Raw genomic sequence first — 13,138 nt, 5'->3', positions numbered from 1 at the left:
CAGAGAAAGTGTTTGCTCAAAAGTAAGAGATGTTTTTTAAAGCAAAAATACCCACTGTAGGTGTGGGTCAGTATTTGAGCAAATATGTATTAAGCAACCCTTGCCTGTACAGGCATTGAGTAAGTGCTGCGGGATCAGAAATGGTTCTTGTTCTTGAAGGATTTGTATGGAGATAAAGGAGTTTTGGAAACTCTTTGTACAAAATGTCAACCTGTTCCTTACTGGACACCAATGACAAACCAAAGCCCAATTGCAAATAAAAATCCAACTTGCAGAAGCAATCCATTTACTGGGCTTGCTTAAAGGGCGTGTGTAAAGGGCTCCTTACAGGGCACGTACAAGGCTCTCAGTTCCATCCTCAGAGAAAGCAACCCATCCATATCATACTCTACAACTGCTAGGAGTGGAAATTACTGCTCCCCTTCTGTTGAGCAAATTGACAACATGCCCGTCCTGTGGCCCCATCATTTAGCTTATGCACTTAATAATGCTAAATGTAGAACAAACACTCACTAGATAGATACCAGGCCGTATCGAAGAATATTGTACTCATTACCTCGTCTAATTATCCTAACTTCCCAAGACTGGTAGTAAATTATTGCATTCTCATTTTGTACAGAGGCACATAGTTTCTATGTCATTCGCTGGAGTTTATAAGCTTGTAAGTGAGAGAAGCAGGATCAAAACCTAATCATCTTAACTCCTGAGCCATAAAGTCTGCTAGAAGATCTTAAACACAGCTCTGTTCATGTACTTGAACGAGTGTAAACTGTCTAAACAAACAGCAAGAGGAGCTCACTTCAATACACCCACTAGGTACTATGCTGTCCCCAATAACCACAGTGGTAATGGTTATTGTTTTAAAGCTCAAGTACAATTTTATTAGAGTTTAAAAGAAAAGGCCCATGTTGGGAAAGCTGTAAAATCTCAGTAGCCCAGAAGAAGAGATTGAAGATGAGAAGTTAAAAAAAAAAAAAAAGACCCAGCTGTTTAATCTGGCCTGGAGGTCAGACACTTGACAGGAAAGAATCCACATGGTAGGGAGGGGGCCTTCAGGAAATAATAGGAAGCCCAAAACTTGGGGTGGAAGCCCAAAGGGTTAAGGAAAGCATTTTAAAAAGGGAAAGAAGGGTAAAACTACACTTTTCTGAATAATGTTGGGCAGACTTAAAGCCAGCATGGCTATGACCTGTACACTACTCCCTTAAAGGTTGTTGCATGCCAGAGAAATTGACTATAGTATATTATTATGCAGAATAAATCAGTTTTCAAATATAAATGTGGGCTTGATTGGGGAAATAACTCAATGTTAGAGCACATGCCTACCATGCATGAGACACTGAGTTCTTTCTCTAGTGTATACATACACACACATATACACATGTGTGCACACCTATATATAATATAGATATAATGAGGAGTATGTCTGAGTAAAGGTTTCTTCCCCCCTTTGGATTTGTTTTTGACTCCAATTTTTCACACAAAGGATCTGTGTTATCTTAATATTAAAAAATTTATTAGAGCTGTAACTTGTGTTAGCGTTAAAGCCTGGGTTCAGATTTAATAAGCCAAGTTCATCCACTTGCCCTCAATGAGCCAATTAAATGAGCAAGTATTGTAAACATTATGAAAGGGAGATTTATTCAATGTATCCACACCAAGAAGACAAAATGTACAGTGACCACTCCCTCAAATCCATCTTTGGGGTTCTGACATGAGACTTAAATTTATAGAAAGGACAAAAGATATGAACTATTAAGTAGTCCTGGTCAACATGTGGCACATCACCAACCCCACATTGTCTTGTCTCCAGTCTCCCATGCAAGGTTATCTAACAAAACCTGTCAGAATTGTGTGCACTGTCCAGAAGACAAATCTTCTCTCCGCCTGTCCTTAGGGTAGAGTATCCCTGGGTTCCCATGATACCTTGCTGATCTGAGATTCCCCTATGTATGCTGAGAATATGTCTTATTACCATTGGTTAATAAAGAATCTTCTTTGGCCTATGCCAGGGAAGAATGTAGTTAGGTGGAAAATCCAAGCAGAGAGACAAGGAGAAAGAAGGTGGAATTGGAAAGACTCCAGCAGCCACCAGAGAAATAAGATGCCAGAGCATTAACAGTAAGCCATAGAGCATGTGGCAATATACAGATTATTAGAAATGGGTTAATTTATATGTAAGAGCTAGTTAGTAATAAGCCTGAGCCATCAGTCAAGCAATTATAATTAATATTAAGCCTCTGAATGATTATTTATAAGTGGCTACAGTGACCATCAGGCAGGGGAGAAACTGGTCAAGTGGACCAGATGGCAGAGAGGAAAGCTTCCAACTACACTTTGCAAATATTTATTTGGTAACTCTATAGGCCTTGCACAGTGTCTGGTTCATGGAACAAGTTTATTTTTTAATTTTTTTTAGATTTTCTTTTTTCTTTATTTTTTATAAATTTATTTTTTATTTTATATCTCAGCCAGTTTCCCCTCTCTCCTCTCTTTCCAGTCCCTCACTCACACCCCCTAGTACCACTTCCAATCCAATCCTCCTCCATTTCTGTTGAGGAAAGGGCAGGTCTCTCATGGATATCAACAAAACCTGGCATATCAAGTTACAGTAAGACTAACTAAGCACCTTTCCACGTATTAAGGTTGAAAAAAGCGACCCAATACCAGGAATATGGTCTCAAAAGCCAGTAAAAGAGTCAGAGACAACCCCTTTAACAAGTTTATAAAATAAATGAAAAACATCTCTTGGTGAAGAAAGGGGGAGAAACTCATTTTCTAAGTGTATAAGATACTATGTTTATAGGTTTGCTTGGGAGTTGGTGGTAAGGTGTTATGGGATCCTGTACACTGTGAATATGTGCTCCTCTCATTGGTTAATAAATAAAGCTGCTTTGGCCTATGGCAAGGCAGGAGAGACTCATGTGGCAAATCCAAACAGAGAGACAGAAAAAGAAGGGTCGAATTTGAGAAATATCAGCCAGCCTCCCAAGGAACAACATATTAGCAGATCAGTAACACCACAGCCTGGTAGCTATACTTAGATTAATAGAGATGGGTTAATTTAAATGTAAGAGCTAGCTAGTAATAAGCCTGACCCACCAACCGAACACTTAAAATTAATATTAAGTCTCTGAGTGGTTATTTTAAAAGCAGTTGCAGGGCTGGGCAGGATGAAAAGCTTCCATTTGCTGTCACCATGGTGCTCCATCTTTAGCCAAAGTCAGAGCCAGCAGTTTATAATGCCACGAAGCTCTTCTCAGTGCAGTGGTGGGGATGGTAAGGAACCCCAAACCATTACACAGCTCTCAAAGCAGATCTGGAGCCTTATTAAGGAGATTCGGAAGTTTGAAGAAAATTTTGAGCAAGAAAAGAAGTATCAGCCCTCACACAGAGACAAGACTTCAAATCCTGAGGTTCTGAAGTGGATGAATGATTTGGCTAAAGGATGCAAACAGCTCAAAGAACTAAAGCTGAAGCTGTTGGAGGAATGAGGGAGTACTTGCAAATCCCCCGGAGAAACCCACCCTGTGAACAGCCGCCAGTGCCCAGAGAAAATGACAAGTTAGAAGCTCTGGGTCCTGAGCCAAGCTCCTCAGGAGAGGAGACTTCAGATGCTGTGGTGATGGAGAAGAGAGACCAGACTCCTTCCCTGGATGATGTCAAGGTAACTAAGCAAGATAAGAACTTCATAAAGCCTCTTTATGGACCGATGCAAGATTATCAAGCAAATCTTGTCAACACCATCCCTGATCCCAACAATTGAGGAAAAGGACTCCGATGAGGACTGTCCACAGAGAAGCCAACAACCTTCTTTACCAGGTTCAGTGTCCCGCCTTCCTGTTGGTGATATCTCACCTCCTCTGAGACAGAGTCTATGGACCCTCCTACCAGATGAAAAGAAAGGGGGGAAGCAACCAGATCTCTTCATGTCCAACTTAGGAGAGGCTGCTATGCCAGTCCTTCTTGACCATCTAGGGCTGACAAGAAGAGGCTACGGAAAGCCCTGCGAGAATTTGAAGAACACTTGTTCAAACAGACAGGAAGAAGTCCACAGAATGAAGGCAGGATGCCAATGGCGGATGAGTACTATGAATACAAGCACATAAAAGCCAAACTGAGTCTGCTACATGTCCTCATCAGTGAGCAGGATGTGACCAAAACTATTTGAGGTTTGGCTCTGATCAGTTCCACCCAAGACAAAGTCAAGTTTATTTTTCTCTATTGTTTTTGCTAAGTAGTTTTGATGTACTGAAAACTGAGCACTTTCAAGATAGTATTAGCTCTTTATACAAAGGAAGAGCTAGTGTAATTATACACAAGAAGGGATTTAAATAGGGAAATAATAGGTAACATTGAAATTGGCAAAAGCATTCACCCTACTCCACACAAAACTGAAATCCACAGTCAAATGTAATTGTCTCAAAAAATTCTAATATCTTGTCAAACCTAACATCATATGTAGGCAGACTACCTGCTAGGGAAGGTTTATTAGTGCCCAAAGATTGACTTCATTGATGTATGGAAAAGAGCAGGGTTTAAATTAACTGGTGAGACAAGGAAAACTTCTGCTCTTCATCCGGGGGGGGGGGGACAGCTGTTAAGAAGGTAATTTAGCCGGGCGGTGGTGGCGCACACCTTTGATCCCAGCACTTGGGAGGCAGAGGCAGGTAGATCTCTGTGAGTTTGAGGCCAGCCTGGTCTATGAAAGCTAGCTCCAGGACAGGCTCCAAGGCTACAGAGAAACCCTGTCTTGAAACCCACCCCCCAAAAAAAAGGTAAGTTAAATGACACAACATCCACTACTTTGTCCTGTATGTCTGTCTGTAGGCGTTCTAAACACCCCAAAGTACACCCAACTGTGTCACTAATCTCTTACTTCTAAATGAAATTAGTGCGTTATCTGATCTGTTATTTGAAAACTTACATTTCTGGTTACCAAAGTCCATTTGAATGGCATGTACTTTGTAAATTATCTTTGTCTATAACTGACAAATATTTATATTAAAATAAAATATTAAAAATTAAAAGAAAGAAAAGCCTCCATTTACAGTAAGGCTTGGGTTTGAAGCATACCACTAAAGAATCATTAACATATGTCGCTCTGTGTTAGTCTCTTGAACAATCTATTCCTTACCACCTAAGGACAAACTCCTTTGACACTAGTGCCCCCTTTCCCTACTCTATCTTAGATTTTCTTACACTGGGCTCTTCGACAAGACCATGAAATTCTTTTCCTATCCTTATGCAACAAAAACTGCCATCAAATACCCTGTGCACCCAAGAATCACCTTGAACATCTGATTCTGCTGCCTTTACTTCGCAAGTAAGTTACTAGGTAGGAATCCCAGTGTATGTCCCAATACTTGGCTTTATGCAACACTTAGCATCTACCTCAGGGCTTTGTGCATGGTAGACAGGTACTCTACCAACTCAGCAATATTCTTAGCTGGCTGTGAGTGTCCTGGAAGATTATCCACAGCATTTCAACTCTGTGTCCCGTGCCTAACACAATACCAGAGTCCTTGCTACAAGCCCTCTTGACTACTCACAAACCTTTCCTCTGCAGATGGATACAGCAGATATGGCAAAAGAGCTGAAGTTGAGATGAAGCTACTTAACCAGCACCAACATACCCTGCGTTTTTGCACCCCCTTTACTGTGTGTGTGTGGAAACACCACACACATTTAAATTTCAAGTTCTATTGCAAAATCCCCACCCACCACTAGAACTGGCACCACATAGAGCTTGCTTGATGGAGGTTGGGGGGGGGGGAGGTAGAAAGGTGGGCATAGAGAAATGTCTCAAGTTTCATATCCAAGCCAGTCCACAGAAAATGGTAGAAAGACTATTTTTCCTTCCAATTTCAAAGGTGAGTTATGTAATTTCCCAAAGAGCAAAGTGAAAATCGAACCCTTAAGTGATGCTCATGCTTTTTATCCACATCTTTCTTTTCTCCCAACAGTGACTTCCTCATAAAAAGCATCTGAAAATCTTTAGTCAGGTCTCCACCTTTCAACCAGTCAGTATGGCCAGCAGACAGTGTGCATCCCCACAGAACAGAGGCTCTGTTGTGTAGAAAAATCTCTGCTCGCTCTTTCCAGGTGTGAGTTTCTCCCCTGTGAAACTTGCACCTGAAAAGGCCAATTACTTTTAGTTGTAAGTCTCTTGACCTCAGGCAGTCTCGCTTCCTTGTAGCCTTGGCCACAGATCTGTGCTAATTTGCATCCATTATGTTTCTCTTCCCAGCCCCTCTGATGATAGCCAAGACCCCGATGCAGAATGTTCCCAGTACAACCAGGGTGTAGTTAGATCAGTGCTCCATGTGACTCAAAGGGAACTGGAAATCTCATCAGACAAGTAGCTTGTGAGATTTCCAACCTCATTTTCAATCATCATTCTCTAGGTTCATAAACACTTCATATACCCATGCGGACAACATTCCAAGAGAAACTGTGGATAAGAATCTGCTAGTGGCAGTATATTTCATCTATGCACATTGTTTTTGAAAGCTCACCTGGTGAGAACTGAAATATAGCTGGGAGACTAGCCAGCCATCATATGATATAAACACCCCCAAAACTAAAAAAAGCCTTTTACTAGATGATTCGTGTTTCCACTAGGTTAGAATTCAATAGAATGTACTTTAATACCGAACAATCATAAAGAACCAGTAAAAACCATAGAGAGATTAAGATGAATAGCTCTAGAGGCAAATAGATTAATTTCAGAGAGCACAGCTTTGGAAAATATGTGCTGAACTATTTTGAACCTCAGTTTTCTCACCTGAAAATTAGACCTAAAAATAGTGCCCCTCAATAAGGTTTTATAAAAGGATTAAATGAGACAAATGCACATAACACAGAGCCAGTGTTTCAATATATTGATTGTAAGCATTATTTTATTATTACCTCTGGAAAAGACTCCTCATCAATATCCAGGTATCCCTATGGCTGAGTACCCAGCTAAAGCACATTTCCCATCTTGTGACTAATAGTGGTCTTGCTTGGTAAAAACAAAACAAACAAACAAAAAACAACAACAAAAACTAAACAGTTATATTCATGACTTTCAGTTCCAGTCATTCTTGCCAAACTGTGCTCTTTCCTGCTGTGGGAACTCCTTCAGCCAATAGCCTTTAAGATACCAGCCCACTTTGGGCGTGGCCTCGTGTACTGCAGAGGCAGATGAAAAGCATGTGGGGACCTCCTTCGCTGCTGCATTCAGTTCCAGTTCCCAGCGCATGCAGAGGACCAGAGATCACTACCCTTTCTGTGAGTTTATCCCCAAATAAATAAACCTTTGGTAAACTCTATTCTGGTCTTATTTTGGAACTCTTTTGTATGCCAACAAATTGGCACCTAACATGCTGCACAAACCCACAACGCTGAGATTAAGAGTCTCATGTTCTACCAACTGAGCTAGCTGAGTTACACACTTTTCTCTTTCATTTGCTGAATATTGACAAAATGACAAGCTTAGATATCCTAAATTGAAGATACCAGGGCCTCCACTAACACAAACTCTACCTGACTGCATTGTACACAAGTCTAAAGTTGCATCATTACCATAGGCTAAGGACATGCATGTAGAACCATTTGATAATAACTGAAGAAATTTCTATAGTGTTAAGACACAGCCTTGGCAGGATTGGGTCAGAGCATATGCCATTGATATAACAGTACACAGCCTAAGCCATAAAAAGCAAATCTGAAAATGCCCTTAAGGAGCACCTGTAACATAGGAGGCGATATCAAGACTCAGGGTTATCATCAAATGACTTTTAATTTCCAGAATTACAACACTAAACCCTGCCATTTTACATGGAATGCTAATTAAAGGCTTCAGGATTAAAATGTATCTGCTAGCCTAGTCAAAACCAGTTATACTCTCAAGGATATTTCGGAAGAGTATAATGTAACTACAGACCCATTATACAGAGCAGCACAGCGGAATGGAACCTAAAGACTCCTTTTCTTATAATTTCTGTTATTATAGACAAGTAACTAAAAATTTGTACCTTCTTCCAGGACACATGAGTCTCTCTCAATATTATGTTTTGAAGAATCTTTAAAAACTAGTGATGTCAATGTATCGCTGAGATACTTTTGTCTTTTCAGCACATGTAAGTTTGGAGCACTTTTAAGTTTACAGCATAATTAAGAGGACATTACAAAGCTTTTTCATATAATCCTTATACACATGCACAGCTGTCTCCACTGTCAACATCACAAATCAAAGTATTGTATTTGTTGCAACTTATAAACCCATATTATTGTCTGATTAAAAACCAGAGCCCAATGGAGGGAAGCAACCAAGCAATGACATCTGTGAACAAAGCAATGACCAGCATGGCACATTTACCTAGTAGTGCAATAGTGATATGCATACCTTGGCAATAACCAACAGTTTTCTTATTGGACATAAGACCAATACAACAAGGCGGAAATCATATCTGGTACTGGAAACCTGGCCAACTACCCAAGAATAATGAAGTCGTAGATCTTGGAGGTGAACCTACAACTACCACTTCACTAAATCAGCATAATCCTTAACTACATTCTAAATATTTATACTTATACCCACAATAAGAGTAATTCCTCATCAAAGAAACTTCTCTTTGCAACAGATGGAGACCATTACAGAAAACCACAACCAATCAAAGTGCAAAGTTGTAGAGCCCAGCCCAACACAACTCCTGCACCAAAAGGCTTAGGGATCATTGCAGAACATGGTCAGAAAGTTGTAAGAGACATTGGAATGAACTATGAATTTGCTGCAATAGCATAACTTGTAGTAATGTCTGAAACTATACCTAAAAAGTCTCACCATCATGGTGGCCTAAACATGAGCTGAATAAGAACAACACCATTAGATGTGCTAACATGGATAGGGAAAAGCCCAGGAAGCTTCAACCATAGACAAAGTACTACAGTCAACTAGGGAATTCTGAGAGCAGAAGAAATAGAGTCTCCTCCCTAGGGAATAGTATACAAATTGGCTATCCAGTACCAAAAGTAGCCCTGAAAACATACACATGTAATTAACATTATATCAGCTGAACATGTATTTATATATTTAGAAATACACACAATATTTAACAACTAAAGAAAGAGATACCATCAATTTTAAAGAGAGCAGGAGGAGCTACATTGAAAGGTTTGCAAGGAGGAAAGAGAAGGGGTAATGCTGTAATCAAAAACCTGAAAGCCTGCTGTTCATATTAGAATTCATCCTTGGCATTGGACATCCTACAGGTTTGTACTCATGGATAATGACATGTGCCTACCACTGTGGTATCAAATGGAATACTTTTACTGCCCTAAAAATCCTGTGTGTTGCAACTGGTCAAACAAAGTGCAAAAAAAATGCATTTTAATGGCAGACTCAGTCACCAACACAACGTCTGTGACATGCCCCTATCCTGAAAACTCAAAGGATATTGCAAAAGAGGTGATAGAAAACCTGTAAGAGTCAAACCCAGGGAATTCTGCTGCAAAACAGTATCTCCTGAACATAATAGGGATGTTGCATTCATAGATTCAGCTGTAGTTATCTAGACAAGAGCTGTATGAGACCAAGCCAGTCAATACCCAGCATTAGGGGGGAAGCAGCTCTACATTTTTCCAAATAGTAAAAGAATGTTCTCTAGCCCACTTGTTAATATTATTCTCCTCTGAGAAAACTCTTGAACTGAGACTCCATAGTTCACATTGCTCTGAGAACTTTTGTCATTCAAGCTCTTACTAGAGTAGCCCATTAAGCCCCATTTATATATTCCCACCACTTTCCTAGTCTAAAATTCCAATACCGTCTGCATTCCTCCACAAAACAGTATGGTCAGGTCTGTAATAGCAATATTCCACTTCCTGTGAAAAGACACCATAACGAAGGCAACTTATAAAAGGGTTTATTTGGGCTCATCTCTCCAGAGAGTTAAAGTCTGTGATCATCATGGCCAGAAGCAAGGCAGCAGACAGGCAAGTATGGTGCTTGTGGGGGTTTGAAGGAAAATGGCCCCCAAAGGGAGTGGCACTTTATGAGTTGGTGTGGCCTTGCTGGAGGAAGTGTGTCACTGTGGGTGTGGGCTTTCAGATCTCCTTTGCTCAAGCTACTCTCAGTGTGGGAGACACTTCAACTTTTGTTGCTTGCAGAGAACTCTCAGCTCCTTCTCTAGGGCCATGTCTGCCTGCATGCCATCATGTCCTGCCATGTTGATAAAATGGACTAAACCCCTGAAACTGTAAGACACCCCAGTTAAATGTTTTTCTTTATAAGGGTTGCTGTAGTCATGGTGTTTCTTCACAGCAATAGACACCCCAACTAAGACAGTGCTGGAGCAGAAACTGAAAGCTTATATATTAATCCGCTGGCATAAGGCAAAGAGAGAGCTAGATGAGCCTGGGGTAGGCTTTTGAAACCTCAAAGCCCATCCCCAGTGTCTCACCTCCAAGAAGTCCCCACCTCCCAATCTTCCCAAATGTTACCACCAATTAGGAATCAAGCATTCAAATATATGAACCTATTAGGGCCATTCTCATTCAAACTACCATAGAGGGGGCACAAGGTGGGAAGGAAGTTTGGGGAAAACAGAAGAAGTTAAGTGAGAGGTGGATATGATCAACATACATTGCATATGTATATTTAATTCTCAAAAAAACCAAAAATGTGTTTCAATAATTCCCTGTAATATACCTCTTCATCTTCTCACCACTCTTCAGCCTAACACTCATCAGACACTGATCCTTTCACACTCTCCCCAGTTGTGCCTATTCAAATAGTTGATAACCATACAACAGATGTTGACACTGAACAATCACAATGAACTGACAATAGAAGAGACTGAGAGGATAGAGCCAGTGGAGGAAAAATGGAACAGAGGCTAGGCACAAAAAGTTCAAGACTTGGTTAGATATATAGATATACATAGATGATTCAAATATAGTGGTAGCGATGCCTGGATTGACAAGATAACTATGGTACAGGAAACCTTTCTTCTACCACTCTCCCTTTCCAACATTCTTCCACTGATGATACCTAAATAACAAAGGGCCACTGTATGCTAAGCCCATAAGCATTAGCTAATTAATTTTCCCATTGCCTTATGGGCAACCTGTTCCTCAGAAAAAGAAACAATCTCTATGAGACTTGGGTCTCATAGACTAGGGATTTCATACATAGGAAGTAATAGAATCAGAATTCAGGCTTGGTTCTGAGCTATTAATTGAATTTTTATGGTTTTTATTTTTTGAGACAGTATTTGTCTGTAGCTTTGAAGCTTGTCCTGGAATTCACTTTGTAGACCAGGCTGTCCTCGAACTCACAGAAATTTGCTGATCTCTGCCTCCTGAGTGATGGGATTAAAGGCGTGCACCACCACTACCTGGCAAGCACTTAATTGTTAACATACTTGACCAACTCATTTAGAAAGAGAGTTATACCATCTCCAAATTAAAATATCTTCCAAAAATCAAGAGAAGGTACAGATGTCGTAAGTTATCTTATTCCTGAAATATAGTACCTTAGCTATTGAACATTTCAAGGAGAAAGCAATTGATAATATCAGGTACAAGGTGAAATAGTTCCCCTTCTCCTACAGCAACTGATAAGATTTTATGAAACAAGCAGACTTCCTATGGCCCAGGAAAGGTGCACCCTTATCCTACAAAATGGAGGGAAGCAGGAGAGGATTTGTATGAATCCGCCCTGCTGAATTTCTCACTGTTAACACTCTTGGTTAAATACCTGTTTATGTTAGTACATTTTCTCCTACAACATTTCATGAGTCACAATTTTAACCATTTTGGTGGATTCATTCCCTTATTCACAAATGATACAGAAGACTATATTTTTGTATGCTTTTCCCTTGTTGGCTTGGTACCCCATCTAAGAACTTAACAACGGCTTCAAAAAGAACAGATTTTCCTACTCTACATTGTAATATTGGGTAACACTCATGGCATCCTTAGTATTTATCATTTATTTTATCCTTAGAACAACACTATGAGATGGATTGGAGATTATTTTTAATCTATTACTGTTTGTTACATTTATCTTAATTGCTTTGTGACTGATCAGTATCTCACTGGGAAAATTCTGCCACAGCATACATCAAATGGAAAACAAAGGCCTACCTCCCGCTAAAGCCAAATGATGACATTCTCTCTTCTCTGGGCAAATTTCTTCAGCTTGGCTAATGGGATAATGTTATGGAGGACAAGGCTTCTGAGATGAACACTTCCTTTAAGCAGTAGGAACACCAACTGCCCAGTCGTGGTGGCAGCATAAATGACTTCCAGAGTCAAGCCCCTAACCTGCCCTGCGGCAATTCATAGTTTCTATCATTCTCTCAACTTGTTTTACTTGTTTTTTGACTATGCACCCACAAAGTCTGACTTGATTATGCCAACTGTGATCGGTAGCTTTTTGTTTGTAACTAAGAGACCTGGTTAATCACTAACAGTTTTATTATTGAGGATATAAATGAGGAATGGAGAATAGATAAGCAATCGTAGTGCTGCCATTTGTACTCTGATCATATGAAATCTGATATTATACAAGGGGAAAATGAAGCCTTAGAGAATAGTCATCTGGGATAGTACTGTAGCAAGATAGTACATGTGTGACGACTAAGCTCTACATAGAGGATTAATGAGTTAATATTTCTAAGACATTCAGAACAATGTCTAAAGCAATGTCAGTGTTTGTTATCTATATATGATTCCAATGTTTCAGACTATAAATCAAACTTTTAAATCCCTATTCAGTACATATAATCTATATTTTCTGATGAAATTATCAGAATTATTTCAACTAAGGAACATTTAATATCTCAGTATGAAAATTCAGCAACCAAAGAAAGTCCTAGAATACTGGCAATTTTAAAATCGCACATGTAAGGCCTTTAAATGTGAGTAAGTTCATAATTCTTTTATAGCAATTGTTTTTGTTTTTTTTCCCAATGGAAAATGGTGCAGATATTTGAGCTGCTGCCAAATGATAAAGATTCTAACCCACACATTTACAAAAGAGAACAAAGAGAATACAACCAGAACATGGCTGGAATGCTTCCCTTATCCAAGTGGGACTAACTCAAAGAGCCCATAGCCCCAGAAATTCCAGACTGTAGTCCATCTG

General features: G+C 39.8%; 1 pseudogene; it reads left to right on the top strand.

The window, feature by feature from the left end:
- Positions 1-3,173: 3,173 nt before the first annotated feature.
- On the top strand, positions 3,174-4,171 carry LOC101998333 (annotated as a pseudogene).
- The last annotated feature ends 8,967 nt before the right edge of the window (positions 4,172-13,138 follow it).

This window comes from Microtus ochrogaster, chromosome X (assembly GCF_000317375.1).
Source record: "Microtus ochrogaster isolate Prairie Vole_2 chromosome X, MicOch1.0, whole genome shotgun sequence".
NCBI classification, from domain to species: domain Eukaryota; kingdom Metazoa; phylum Chordata; class Mammalia; order Rodentia; family Cricetidae; genus Microtus; species Microtus ochrogaster.
Note: the sequence above shows the minus strand (reverse complement) of the source record. Positions and strands in the feature narration are given on the sequence as shown.